This window comes from Salarias fasciatus, chromosome 13 (assembly GCF_902148845.1).
Source record: "Salarias fasciatus chromosome 13, fSalaFa1.1, whole genome shotgun sequence".
NCBI classification, from domain to species: domain Eukaryota; kingdom Metazoa; phylum Chordata; class Actinopteri; order Blenniiformes; family Blenniidae; genus Salarias; species Salarias fasciatus.
The window spans coordinates 5,378,414-5,393,865 of NC_043757.1; the positions used below are offsets into that span (position 1 = coordinate 5,378,414).

Below are 15,452 nucleotides of genomic sequence, written 5' to 3' on the forward strand. Positions count from 1 at the left end.
AACCAAATCAAAGCTACAGGCATCTGTCAGCACGCTACGCTCGACATTTGTATCGAGTTACTGTGCTTTAACAGAGTTTTCGAGAAGGCTCGTTTCTCATCATCCAGTTTCCCAAACTGGCAAACGACTTTTTTTTTCCTCCCTTTCTGTTTCATATGTGGGTGCGGATGGTCAAATAAACTCCAGATTGCACCTTTAAACTGCGCTCGGTGAAAATGACTGCTTGGCCCGCACTGCGCTGTCAGGCCTCGTAAATTTCCCCGCAGAGCATGTTCTTTTCATGCGGCCTAATGTGTTTAAGCCCCAGGTCTGGGCAACATGTGCATGCTGGTGCCTACTTGTGCTGTGTCGCTGAGCGCACGCACTCTGGCACTGAACCCCCACCCTGTGCAAGCCCCCCACCACCACCCACCGCAGGCACCCTTATGAAGCGGGGCAGGTTTACAGCTGATGCTGCGCTGTAATTGGAGTGATAATGCAACAGCGTCACTCTTTTGCTTTGTAATTAAACTATTGTGGGGGTGTGTGAAGTGTGTTTATTGATGCCTGTGTGTGTGAGGATACAGTAGGTGAAGGACAGAGACCCCCGTGATGTGAAGTGCCCTCCTTGGAGCCCAGAAAGGTAACAAAAACAAGTCCGTCGGCGGCACTGGAAGGAGTGATGTCAACCTCCCCCCCTCCAAGGACACACAAACTACCGAACCCCCCCCCCCCCCCCCCCCCCCCCCCCCCCCCCCCAGTGGACCATTCCCATCAGACAGTGCTGCAGCGATGCGGCCCACCTTGGCCGCCGCTTATGAAACTTACAGCTTCCTCCACTTTGCTCTCCAACACTCTGCTAAACTCAATGGTCACATTCATAGCATCGAAACATAAAACGCTATTAATAAAACAGCAAGGGCCTGCTGAGTGACACCTGCCCGTGCTCTGCCAACGCACACTGGAGTCCCGCTCCAAGTGTTATCATAGTCGGCCCCGAGGACGATGTAATAAAAAAATACATATAAATACCAATCCTGGACAGGCCACTGGGGAGGATACAGCTGCAGGCATTTAACGCAGGGCAGGATGGCAGGGCAACAAGTATAACAGCGTCTGCAGCCAGGTGTATGAGTGCACGGGTTATAAACACCCGGCAAAAAGGAGAGCGCTCCCGGGCGATAGCCAGCCTGAATATGGGGCAGAAGAGAAAGGCCAATGGAATAACACCAGCGACCTGAAGCAGCCAATGGAAAGTGAAGCAGTGCCATGCTAGTGGACGTGCCAGAGAGCGAACCGAGGGGAGGAAGGAGCTGGTGAATAAGACACCGACGATGACGAGTCCCTCAAACGAAGAGGAGGGCGGTTAAAATTACCCCAAAACTGTGTAATTTTATCTGGGATGACCCATATAGAGTGGCATATCGTCAGCAAATTATCAAGCCAGGCTTTGTGATCTTTATGTCAAATAAAGTGATTCATGCTATTTTGAATGTAGGCAACACATAAATGAAGAATCAATTTTCAGACCCATAACTCATAAAGTGACTCGTAGGATATTTTAGACAAATCTTGATTTAAAGTTGTCTCAGAAGTGAAGATGTTTAGTTTGATGTCACAACCCTTCAAAAAACCTTCTTATAATTAAGGGAGAAAAGAACCTTAATAGGTCTCCAGCCTATAACAACGGAAAGACAGAAACAAACAACCACACAAACTCAGTTAACCTCAAATCCATATTTTCTGATCATGGGAGGAAACCAGAGTATTCCGAGTAAGTCCATGCACATATAACTGAAAATTCAAGAACGTCACACTACTAGTTCTTCATTAATTCTGTTCTCCTACACTGATTGTTTTATTCCCAAAAGACAACCTAATCACAACATTATTCTCATTGTAGTTCCAGAGTTTCACGTCTCTCTCTGTTTGAGGTGCAGAGGGAAGGAAGGGAACTCAATGTCTTTGGCTTCAAAGTGGTTCCACTGATGTCACAGATTTGCCCAAACATTTTTCACCAAAAACTATAATCAGTTTCATGAGTATGTCATGAAATATCACAGAGATTAAGATTTTAGGACTCGGCCCTTAACATCAATTATTAAGTTACAAGTTCTATATATACGCCTATATATGGAGAATAATTACACTCCAATACGCCCCCTTGTGGAGGTCTGCAGTAAACTTCCAGTTGTACGATGTATGTCATCGGTTCTGGTTATAAACTGCTTTCACGAAGATAATGAGCTTCAGCTTTGCCTGTAATTTTTAGAGAGGTCTTAATTCGACCACATAATAGATATTTCCTGCGGTGTTTCTGAGGACTGCATTTTATGGAGGAGTGTTTCCAATATTTTGCCCACCCCATTACCTTGCATGGCAGGGCGAGAGAATATCAGACAATACTTTTTAATATAATGCAATCCAGCGGTTGCACCAGTCATGACATACTCAATAATCTCACGGACCCTAAAAGAGGCCGAAAATATGAAGGCTTGTCACCCGCTTGCTCATGATCTGACAAATGAAAACTCCAGTGTTGCACGTACAGAGGTCAGAGGTCACATGTTGAGTTGGAGTCAGAAAACATGAGTTTTCAGTTTGAATTTACAGCTCTGACTGCAATGAGAAGATCAAGATCCAGGTCTGTGGTATTCTCACACCCCACACGTCACTCCGTACCATCCATCAGCACTTACCTTTCAGTGAAACACAGAATAATGTGAGGTGGGGGGAAGCAAGACAACCCCTCCCCCCGCCCCCCCTCCTTTTTGGACAGATCATAGATTGTGGCGTATTATGGAGCCCGAGCAAGACTGTGCAGCACCTGTAAGTCCACTTGCCTCCTTGACTGTAACCGCAGGCGAGGGCGGGGGGTTGGGGTGGGTGGGGAGTGGGAAGGGTGGGCTGTGAGAGTTTTCCCAGGCTCCGCTAAGGTGAATATAAAGGCTGCAGTGTTCCCCCTCCGACTGCATCTCCTGCTCCATCTCTTTGAACTGGGCGGTCATGTCAGCAGCTCCCGGCCCCCAGCCACCATACCGCCCTTCATGTGCCCACGAGGGAGCGATAGGCTGGGCGCCGACAGATCCGCACAACATACAGGACCAACGCGCGCACACACACACACACACACACACATAGTGGGCTGTGCCCCGTCTCCTGACTGGAGACATTAATACAGACATGATCAGAACATGAGACCATGAGGATCAGCAGGAATGAGGCCTGTTACATGTAGTCTTGTATTTGGGAAGCACGCACACACTTCAGCCAATACTGTTACTGTCCTCTCATCACCATGTAACTCCATAAAATGCATCACTTTTGAAATAACATACATGGAATCTGTTTTTGCCACGGTCATCACCACTCCAACTATGTTTGATGAAAGTCCCAGTGACTTTTAGCATTAGATTCATAGCATACCCTATGTTCGGTGAGTTTTCGTTCCGTGGTCTTCATATTGAGTTCTCCTTCGATGTCATTTGTGGTCTTAACATGCAACACCCAAAGCTAAAGAAAAGAAAACAGACATTTTGAACTATTTATGGCTGCAAAAACCGAACAAGACACACCTGGGTTACTGTAAACATATGGTCCAAAATGTTTCCTTGCCCGCATGACGAGTGTTATGATAAAACAACTAGCTCTGTCTCAAGGTTGAAGGTTTCATACCAAGAAATTACACAGGTTAGGAACAGAATGATCAAGGCAAACATGAGATGGTTTCCAAACCCAACTAAGTTATATTGGTTTCACCGAACAAAAGAGCAACTCTATAACAATCTTGTCATGTTTGTTACTGTTAGAATACTGTGGAAAAGCGACCTGAGAAAAGTCTCCCTGAGAGTTTGAAGGGGTCATACTGCTAGCATCATGAGCTTAAACCAGATTCATTAGAAGATAAAATGAGATCAAAGGGCCCTAATCTTTACAATGTTGAGAAAGTTTTTGTGTGTGAGAGTCCGAGTCTGAAAGAGCTATCTTCTATGTGTGTTGCTGGATGCATCTTAAGGTGAAGGAGCACTGGAGCCGATCCCAGCTGACTGTGGTGAATTCAGAGAACACCCTGAACAGGTCACCTGCCCATCACAGGCCAAGCCCAGCGCATGTTTTTGAACTGTGGGAGGAAATAGCAGTACAGAGTGTTGAGGTCAGGAAGTCAAGACTTTTTATGGTTTCGTCTTTCGGGTGATGTTTTGGCAGCATAATTCATATTAGGGCAGTAGAACTGCTTGCTGCAAGTGTGAAATGACTGCAAAACTGGCACCTCTAAGTCAGAGTCCATATTTCTCTAGGCTCAGGTGGCACCACAGCGTAAAAACAGCATGCCTTTTATCATGTGGAAACATCTGCAGTGACCGTGACCCTGGCCTTGAGCTCACAACCTTCTGATTTACATCTACGATCTACGATTGCACCACAAAAATGTCCTCTATATCACAGCCTGCTGGTGGACATGGAACCATAGTTTTCACACACTGATCTGAATGCATATTCCCTGAAAGCTAATAGAAACATTAAGACTGACTCTAAATATTGCCGCTAAACAAGATGAATGTATCAGTGGGCATAAGCTCCTCAAGTAGACGCTGGCTTGCCTATATAAAAGCTGATCTTCATCAACCGCACCTAGAGAAAGAAGAAAACTTTATGATGTGCTCCCAGATATGTTGCCATTGCACCAGACATACATCTACAAACCAAACAGGTGTAGTAACGCAGTCAAGGAAAAAGGCTACAAAACAATGTGTGAATTAAAGTGTAGCTTTAGAGATATGAGGAAGCTTTTCTGAAAGTTATCAACAGAACTCAAGATACGGCCACAGTTATCATACAAACAAACTGACCCTGGCTGATGTGAACACAAACAGCTGCTCTGGAGTCAGACATACTACCATTGGACCACAAAGTAACAATACTAGTTATCAATCAGTTGATGGAAAGTGGACCGACAGAGTAACCTGGGATTGATTGGATCATTCCTGTCCCAGAGGGGGATTCACCGTGAACCACTCAGGCTAACAAAGTGACAACAAATTGACCCTGACGTGATTTGAACACGCAACCTTCTGATCTGGAGTCAGACGCGCTACCGTTGCGCCACAGAGTCACACAGCAGTTCCTCATACTGCCGTGTTCTCGTATGAAAACACAGGATATGTCATACGAAACATTACCAGTGTGCATCGCGTTTCCAGTTAGAAGAAATGCCAGTTTGAACACGGTTACACAATTTTTCCAACTTGACCAAGACACTATGGAAAATAACAGGGTCAGCAGAGACATATAGAAGCCTGGACAGAGGAGACCGTCCAGCAGAAGCTGACGAATCACAGCAGGACGTAGCCATTGAGCAGACGTGATGGTGAGGTTGAAATACAGCTGATCGCAAATGGTTTACTCAAAACACGTGATAGGAATAAGTGTAAACGCTTAGCACCAGGGCTCAATACATGTGATCAGATCACCCGAAATGCACGTTAATGCCAGATGTGAATGGGATCAAATAGAGCCTGGTTTCAATTTACCACCTTAAAATCTGCTCAATCAGGTTCTCCTGTGTCCAAACTGGTCCTAACCAAGGATCAAATTTGACTTACCGGTGTATACGTTCTCATGCCAAGTTCATTTTCGTAAATCCCAAAGTTTGCATGCAAAGTGGAGTACGCATCTTTCAGGATTTGTTCATGTGAGAGCAGCCTCTATAAGAGAGGCCTGAGATCAGGGCTACTCAACCCGGGTCCTCGTGGGCTGCAGTCCTGCATGTTTTATCTCTCTCCCTGCATCAGCATTCCTCAATCTGATGTTGACCCTTCATCATGCTTAAAAAAGCCCAGTGAAGCCCTGATTATAATCAGTTGTGCTTCAACTAGAACACGCAGCCTTCTGATCTGGAGTCAGACATGGAGTCAGACAGAGAGGTGACAGGAAAATCCGAGGTGTTGGTGGACCACTGAACGTTCAAGCTCTTAGCAGATGTGTAGCACAGAGGTTGTTCGACATTATTGGAAACAGTTCAAATGATTGGATAATGACAAGCAAAGTCACCTTGAAACACAGAGGTCATCAAAGTGACGGTGTTACTTTAAACAAAGAAACTGACCCTGACGTGATTTGAACACGCAACCTTCTGATCTGGAGTCAGACGCGCTACCGTTGCGCCACAGAGTCACACATGAGTGCGTAATTTTGCAGGCAGTTTGGAGGAAAATACAGCAGAACCACTACGTGAACATCACCGTTAGTCTGGAGAACTTGGACTTGGACCACCTGGACATGTGCAGGTCCTGATGGACTCTGTGCTGCGGACACAGAGGGACCGTCACTGCAATCAATGAAGTCATGAGTCACGTGTGCAATGTCTGAAACTGCAGCTCAGTTAGAGATGCTGTTCAAAAATGTCTTATTGCAAAGGCCACAGGAGGCCTTCGCTTGGCCTTAAAGTCTGACATGGGATGAAATCAAATCTATGAGATGAAAACGACTTCACTTCACCACCTGATCATCAGCTCAGCCTAACACAGTAGTCTGGGTCAGAGCGGAAGACTCAAACTGACCCTGACATGGTTTCAAGAAATGACTTTATGATCTGGACTGAGAAGCACCGCCATTGCACTACAGATCACATAAAGATCTTGAGTGCCGGCCATCCAAACTGGAGGTGAACTGGCGGTGTTATATCCTAGTATACAGTATTGTTCTCCATTTCTGGCCAACGCTGCAGGCGCAGCTCAAAGGAAAGAGTTAAACGTCTATAAACAGTCACATTGACCCTGACGTGATTTGAACACGCAACCTTCTGATCTGGAGTCAGACGCGCTACCGTTGCGCCACAGAGTCACCTATTACCTTGCTGACCAGTAAGAAACACATCAGGGACTTTCCGAATCTCAATGAAGCAACATTATAATTCACACCGGTTCCTGGGTGATGTTATGGTTCCCTCACGGAACTGAACTCTGGATTTCGAAGTTAGTAACTATTCCCCAGCTGTATTGTCTCCTTTTAGAAATAGATCTGATACAACTCATCTTTTTCTTCATGACAGGAGCTTTTAGGTCATAGTGCCTCAGAGGGAAGCTCCAAACTCTGATCAATGACCAGCATCAGTTGTTTAGGTTTGGGCATCAGGTGTAGGAAGCCACCAGTCCCTTCCCTTCAGGGAGCCATCGCAAATGAAGAAAGCAGAAAGGTTTACTCTAGACCTGCTGGGCTGGTCCTGTTTGTGTGGGAGCTTTCTTGTGTGACCTCCAGAAGAGCTGGAAGATGTTGTGGAGGGCAAAGACAACTGTCATAGAACATCGGTTCCATATTCAGGGTTTTTGGGGACTTGATGAAATCCACCTGGCTGCAGCCAGAAATCAAGATTCTAGTGTTTGCCAAGGAAACAAAGCAGAGAATACACAAGCGACTGTGGCCAGTGGGAAGTGTGTGTGTGTGTGTACTTGCGTATGTGTGTGTGTGTGTGTGTGTGTGTGTGTGTGTGTGTGTGTGTGTGTGTGTGTGTGTGTGTGTGTGTGTGTGTGTGTGTGTGTGTGTGTGTGTGTTCAAGTGGCAGAAGCAGATGTTTTAAGGAATTTAGAGATGTTAATATGCGTGTGCATGTGTTTATCTGCACATGCAAACTGTTCATGGGAAATGACAGAGCGGGAGTCGGAGAGACAGGCGAGCATGAGAGCAAAACAAATCCACAAAAACTCCCTCTCTCTCTCGCTCCTTGGCTCCGTGTCTCAGGAAGGACCCTTTTAAGGATCCTGGCCCTCCGTCAGGTCACACTCTTCCTCTCGAAGAGGACTCGCAGCTCACATAAATCAAACCTCGCTCCCGGCCCCTCCGCCCCCGCCATTAATCGCGACAGCTATCTGGATGGGCAGACGCGGCGTGGAGGATGTGGTCGCTCCTCCACACACAGCCTGCCAGGCCAGAATCCCAGGGATGCAAACAAACTCTCCGGCCCAAGACCATCGCGCTCCCCGTCTCCTGTTTTATTCCTCCTCTGACAAATTGGAGCCTCAGAAGGAGAAATAAGACGCTGCAGAACTGGAGGAGTTGGAACTTCCAGGAAAGATACGGGATAGTAAAATGGTTTCCTGGATGTAAAACTGAGGGGAACAAACTCATCCGTGTGCACCTACAAATTCATACAACATGTCGCACATCTGACCCACAAGGCCGCGAAGGAAGAGTAAAAATCCTTTCAATCCATAGCTGTGTGTGTGTGTGCGTGCGCGCGCGTGCGTTTGTGTGCGCATGTGTGTCTGTTGGCAAAAGACTCTGGCAGTTATGCTGATATTTAATTAGGTTAAAAGGTGCAGCAAGGAAGGCAGCCAGCTGCACACACCCTTCACACACACACACACACACACACACACACACACACACACACACACACACACACACACACACACACACACACACACACACACACACACACACACACCCTGATCTTAACTTTAACTGTCACAGTTGGCCACTGCTAAGTCTAAACCCCCAAAATAAATGCAAAGCATTATGAAGTACAACGTTTCAACCAAAGTGACAGTGTTTGATAACTTCTGCATTTCTTCCAGGCCAATAACAGTAAAGTTGAATCAGCACACTGCTCAGGCCTCTAATAATAAAATATCGGGACATTTCAGTTGTGTTTCAGTGACAACCGGCAATATTTCATTCAGATCTCTGAGAGATCTGTGCAACTTTACTGAACTCTTTGTGTTGTTAAAAATCTGTTTGTTTTGGATAGTTTTGTGAGTCGTGTGTAAAACATTGTGCAGTCGACACTATAAAGCCCAACAATGCAACAAATGCAGTTGTCATTACCTTATGTAATAATATTCCTTAGTTATATTTGATGTTCAAGTTGAACAATCTTTAAATGGTGTGGCCGATTTATCAGAGTTGCAGCAACGATCAAATAAAATAATTCCCCATGATTAAACTGTTTGAGTTAATTACCTCAAAATAGCTGAAGTAACTCATCAGGTGTCACAGTGCTGTATTTCAGTCCCTACGATGTAAGAGGACCACATGGAGAGAAAAGACAAGGACATGAACACACACCAGTGTGTCCAGGCTCGCTTTGAGGGCTCCTCCTCTGCCACGGCAGCTCGGTGGCTAACCTGAGGCATTTCCTTCATCACGCCGTAACCTCAGCCCCAAAACCACATTCTGACCCCACGACGTGGAAAACAATGCTGGCTGCAGACTTTCAGACCCCACAAGAGCCGTGTGTTCTTTGGACCTCACGATGAAAGTCAGTCCAGAAAAAAGAAACACGGCGAGGTACGCGCTGCAGCGACCGTTTGCTGTGAAACTTTTTCTTCCGTGCACATTTTCCACCTGCTGCCTGGCTCGCTCCTCATTACTCCTGAGAACGCGTTGCCAAATTACACCAACCGAACCAGCAACTCTGTGTTTATTTTTAGTTCTCATACAAAGTGAATGTGACTTCTGTTTTTTTCTTCAACCTTGAGTCCTACAATGCGTGCTTGTGTATTTTAGAGGGATTCAGATGGTTAAATAATTACATATAAGACAATGTTTATTCTTTCATAGCTGAGAAATATAAGAATTTCATCCTTGAGGTTTAAGACGCAGCACAACCAGATGTCTGAAATATTAAAAAAAGCTAAATGCCCTTCTCTCAAATGGAACTCTGTCTCTCTGTAGGGGCCGCTCTGAAGCCTCATTTCAACTCACACTTTCTGTGTAGTTCCACTTTTTGTTACTGACTGACCGTTCATGTCACAGATGTCGCTCAAAATTACTAGCAAAATTAATTCGAAGATTATTAAAATTTAATTCATTATTTGGATTCTCTTTGGATTGATTCAGTTTTGAAATTGAATAAAAAATACTGCACTAATTGACTGTATTTTGTGGTTATGAAATTCTGATTTTATATCATTAAATTATTATATTATTATTATTATTATTGTATGAAAAGATGTGCAGTACTTCACATGTGATGTTTCATTTTTTTAACCGTTGGGATCTATTTACCGTGTGCACCAACTACCTGTTGACTATTTCCTGCATCCTTTTTGTGTTTTCCTGTGTTCCTTATGCAACCACCCTCCCCCCACCCCCCACCCCCATCCACATGCACACAGCAGAGCATTCTGTCACCGCCTCAGATGACGATGATAAAGTGTGAGAGACGTTCACAGTTTACCTTGGAGAAGCAGAGGTTAGGAAATGTAACGGCACATGTGGGAATTCTTCACCAGATGACCCCCACCACTAAAAAAAAAAAATCACACACATAATTGACTTCCCATGGAACAAAACATTATCTTACGTCCTACTGCCTTCACACACAACACACACACACACACACACACACACACACACACACACACACACACACACACACACACACACACACACACACACAAACACACACACACACATCCCTCTGCTTCTGACAGACACACCTTTGACCTAAAGGTTTCGCCAGACAAAGTGACATCACTTCCTTTCTGGCAACTTGACAGATGCCTCATCAGTGGAGTTGCTCCAGGCTTGAGAGAGAGAGAGAGAGAGAGAGAGAGAGAGAGAGAGAGAGAAGGAGGGAGAGAGAGAGAGAAAAAAAAACAATAATGATAATAATTATACCTTCACACGTAATGAGCAGCAGAGCCCACGGGCCACAATACACAACAGCTGGGCCTGGGAGCTGTCAGACAGCGAGATAGTGAGCAACGCTCGCTGCTAAGCAGAGACAGATGTGAATTACAGCTTGTGACACATAGCTGTGTGGTTAGTAACGGGCCGGGGGCGGGCTTGGATCTAAACACCGTAATATAGTGTTGCAGGAGGCCTTTAAAAAAAAAAAAGAAAAACACAAAAAAACTCTGCGCTGAAGTTTGATGTTTTGTTGCTACATTTTGAGGGAGTTTTATTGTGTGTAGATGTTCCCACAGAAGGCTTTCGGCACAAAGTGCTCCTGTGGGAAGCTGCTATTTAAAGATGATAGTCTTAGCAGGTAAATAAATTACACTCACCACCAGTTTGCTTACGATTTAACCAATAAAGGCCCTGCTCCTTAATACGATAACTTAAAAGACGGAGGAGACTCCGCGGGTTTGCGGTCTCTGGCGGTGCTGCGTCTGTGTGGGTGAAGGTGACGGATGCCCCCGGGGCCTGATCACGCCTCAGATATGAGAACAGGTCCTGCCACAACAGCTACGGGCCTGCAGCGCCTCCTCCATCATCACTCCCTCCAAATCAATTCACGAAAAGAAACCTCCACAAACAGTTTGACAGGATAACAACCTCGAGCAACTGACTTAACTCCAAGGTAAAACGTGCCGGTTGATCTAAACCACTGCAAACACAAACAGAACAGACGAACCCCTGAATGTGGATCATTGCCTCTACTCCAGCCTGTCCACACCGACTGACATGGCTAATCGCTGAGTCTACAACAACTCATTCATGTTTACCAGATGGACTATCTCAAGCATGTGGTTCCGAGGCAGGGTATTTACAAAGGTGTCTAACGAAACTAAGAGCCTGATCTGCTCCAGGTTTGTTCAGATAAAAGGCGATTAATGGAGACGGACTGAGCATTGAGTCTGACAGATGATTAAAACAACAAGCGCCATCCATTTATTTAGTGGGTTGCCTGTGTTCCAAAAAATAAGGAGGAGTTCATGCTGATACTGATGTACGACACACAATGTCTCAAAAGGCTTGTATTGATTAGGGTTGTGTCTGGTATTGAAAACCCGCTCAGTCTTCAACAGCTGCTGCTATGGTGAGAAGCTCTTCCACAGCTGGCCCTCCGTGGCTTTTGTTGGTGAACTTTACTCTAACACTCTCTTTAATTGACTTTTAAAGTAAAAACTGCATATTTTTTCTTTCAGAAAAAAATTACGTTAACGCTGCAACTTTTTGAAAATGGTAGAAACGCTGAAAACGGAGTCACCATTCCTGACCACAAGAACAACATGTGATAAGCATTAACAATGGTGAGTAACAATAATGACAAACGATGCAGTCGGATTGCTATTCTGGTGACTCTCAACTTTAAAACTGCCAAGTCCCAGGACTGAAATGCATGACACTTTCAAACGTTGCTACTGTCCATCTACTGAGCATGTGCAGAAGAACTATTTACTGCAGCTGTGGTGCACATATGCAGTAGCAACGTCTCAGGAAAGCTGCGTTTCACTCCACACCAATGGAAAAGGAGTAAAAAGTAAAAGTCTTTTCAAGAGTTCCATCTTGGGAGTGGTTTTCAAAAATTTTGCTGTCTCTCCCAGTAGTGTTGTTGTGTAAACGGATGTCCAAAACTTGAAAACTGTGTTGTTCAAACGAGGCCCAAGTATCTTATGTGTGAATCTGAGGAACTGTAGTTTCTATCAGTATAAGTGTCCTTAGTGTGAACGTATGTCGCCTCCTGATATGTGACATTAAACCTGCACCATTCAAGAATCAACCCTCAGTGAGTCCTTTTCTAGATTCGAGATGTCCCTAAAGCTTCTCCTATAACTGCTGCATTATGCATGTTTTCACAAACTCACTCTTCACCTGTATTCCTAAATACACACATATTGAGTTCATCAGGAAAAAGGGTTGAACAGACAGGTATGCAGCAGTGACGACAGCCATCGAACTGAGCGTGTTGGCTGTCCGGAGGAGGCTGGGTAATGTCTCCAGCAGCGCTGCTGAGATTCCCGTCCCATACTTTTGTTTTTGTAAAGCGGTGATCTCATGCTCTCTGCATCTGGCTTCTGGTGATCAGAGTCGAGAAAGTTCCTGAGCGAGGCCATGTTTTATACATCAGCCGCGTTCTTCAGCTGGTGACAATCAGTAATTTGTGTTAAATTGAGCTGCTCACCGTATATCAACCCCTATCCGTCCATCTTCTCGCTCATGCATGCCTGACTCCAATCAGATCACCACAAGTTTTTTTTGTTCCTATTTTTTGCAGCAGAGTGAAACTACTTAAAACTCAGGAGCTGCCAGATGAGCCAAATTTTCATCAAAAATGGTTCAGGCATCCATATGTTCTATGAGAAAACACACACACACACACACACACACACACACACACACACACACACACACACACACACACACACACACACACACACACACACGAATATGTTTTTATTCAAACTGTAGACACAGCCAGTCAGAATCAGGCATGAAGATAAACAAAGCAGTCTGAACTAATCAGCGGGCAACAAGGACCTCTGGTGGTAGAGAACTAGAACTGAAAACAGCATTAGATCCTTGACAATCCATATATCCACAATATCTTATCAGCGGGATTGAATTTTTATGACTCCTCATATGAGACCTGGGCGTGTGTTAAAGAATACCATATCAAGAATTTGACATAACAACATTTTTCAATGAGTGAATTGAAAAAAAAATACTATTTTGGTCTGAGAACCTCTTTCACTAAAATTTAAGCTTCAAGATGGGCATTATATGTGATGCAGCAGGAAAGCATGGATAAAACATCTTGTTGATTTTAAAAAAAACCAATCACGCCAGATAAGGGATGCAACTTTTTCACACTGTCATTGTACTGTTCAAAAAAAGTTGAATTCTCTGGCAAAATGAATATGTGGGGAACTGCTGCCTCCTACTGCTCAAAAGTAGGAGTTACTGCTTGAATGATAAACTTAAAATTCAGCCACACGGTGATTTTTTACTTTGAGAAGTTGTTTTTTTTTATTACAATATGATCCTACCATCGACATTTGTGCATAAAGATAACCTGTGTATGGAGGTTGGACATGCATTTTTAATATTTGTTAATTTATTATTTATTTTGAGATATTTCGTCTCTGTTTTCTCTTTTTTCTGTCTCTCTGATTACTTTTTCTAATGCATTCTAAGCTTGAGGGACTCTTCAAAGTTTTAACAGCAAGCCGAGGATTTAAAAAGCCACAAAATAAATCGACTGTCAAAACACTGCTCCAGGTGAGGCTCGAACTCACAACCTCGGCATTGCTCTACAGTGTACTGTCATATAAGTACCGCGCGCTAACCGATTGCGCCACTGGAGCTCACTTCATTGGCCGTGCAGTTGGGTTTATGAGTATGAACCGGTCCAGGCGCGCACTAACATGTAAAATTATTTGTATTTAACAGCACGTCTCTTGCCTCGCGCTAAAGTTTTACGTCATTGCGAATTCCTTATTTTTCACTGTGTTCGTTTTTTTCCCTTTCAAATATGCCAGCGGGGACCGACGCGGAGAGTTGAAACGAGCGATGAACTACGACGTTTACGGCAATAAAATCGATGGCACCGAATGCAGAAGCGCAGCTTATCTCTGCACAACCCGTAGGAGGCTTTTTCAATTTATAGTGTGGCTCTGCGGCTCCATTCTGATAATAATCAAAAATATTCACGAGTTGCAGCCCTAATATATCAATGCTTGATGAGTAATAATTACACACAGAGGTGTTGTACTCCCATGCCATTTTTGCTGCTGGTCGCACGTCTTTTTTGTGGATTTAGTGTGCAATATCCCCACACTATGAATGACTTCTTTCACAAAGTTTTCTTTCCTAACACATCTTTCGCCGGCCGCCATCTTGCTGAATTTGGAACTGTGGACCAATGACGTATAGAATTACGTATAATTCTATACGTCATTGCTGTGCACAGTTTTGCAGACTCCCCAGTAAGGAGAGTAGCTATTGGCTGTCACTTAACGACGTCATCATCTAATTTGCATACACACTAATTTGCATAAGATACTCTGAAGGAGAGAGTAACATTTTGAGAGACAAAAAGTGCTTAAAAACACACCAAATATGTTTTGAACTAGAACCAAACTTTCTTCCGTTGATTCTTGATTTCTTTATTTTTTAATTTGGCCTTTGAAATAGGCCATCACCCCTCAAAATAAGTTATTGAGCTAAATGCTTTGTATAGACTCACATTATAAAGTATAAGCAATTTTATCCTGTATTGTTAAATGTTACAATATCAAATTTAATCAAAACTTCTGAGGTGAACTAACAATAAAATATCTTATGTATCAATTTCTATCAAATATGTCACTGGTGCATTAATGTAAATATTCATCGATTCACACATCTAAATCCAAGTATATATGTGATGATTGTAGTTTCCAGAAGAAGGGATGATATTCAGACTGGAACAGGAAGGTGAGCGTGCTATGCTCATATAAAAACGGAAGGAAATTAGAGTTTATAGTATCGCAGTAAATCATTGGCTGTTTGACAGATTTACATATTGCCAGTCGCTACGGTTAACACTTGGTGGTGTCATTATGTTTGTTGTTTACATAGAGTTCATAGCAGTACTGAAGTCAGGCAGTGCCTCTCTCAGTCCAGCAGAGGGCGCATTGTTACTGTTAGATGGATAGTGCAGTGTGAAGCACAGGGACGAAGAATGCAAGTATGGAATCCCCCAGAGTGATCATAGACATACATAGAAAGGCCTTTCTATGTAAATCTATGAGAGTGATGAATCA

The 15,452-nt window shown here is 44.1% G+C and overlaps 4 non-coding genes across 4 annotated transcripts; all 4 read right to left on the minus strand.

Moving 5' to 3' along the window:
• Positions 1 to 5,020: 5,020 nt before the first annotated feature.
• Positions 5,021 to 5,092, minus strand: trnaw-cca (transfer RNA tryptophan (anticodon CCA)). The gene has a single exon. It is a non-coding gene; the product is annotated as a tRNA-Trp (tRNA).
• A 989-nt stretch (positions 5,093 to 6,081) lies between these two features.
• Positions 6,082 to 6,153, minus strand: trnaw-cca (transfer RNA tryptophan (anticodon CCA)). Its single transcript has one exon. It is a non-coding gene; the product is annotated as a tRNA-Trp (tRNA).
• A 597-nt stretch (positions 6,154 to 6,750) lies between these two features.
• On the minus strand, positions 6,751 to 6,822 carry trnaw-cca (transfer RNA tryptophan (anticodon CCA)). The gene has a single exon. It is a non-coding gene; the product is annotated as a tRNA-Trp (tRNA).
• A 7,096-nt stretch (positions 6,823 to 13,918) lies between these two features.
• trnai-uau (transfer RNA isoleucine (anticodon UAU)) lies at positions 13,919 to 14,012 on the minus strand. Its single transcript has 2 exons — positions 13,975 to 14,012; positions 13,919 to 13,954 (listed from the first exon to the last, which is right to left on the minus strand). It is a non-coding gene; the product is annotated as a tRNA-Ile (tRNA).
• Between the last annotated feature and the right edge of the window lie 1,440 nt (positions 14,013 to 15,452).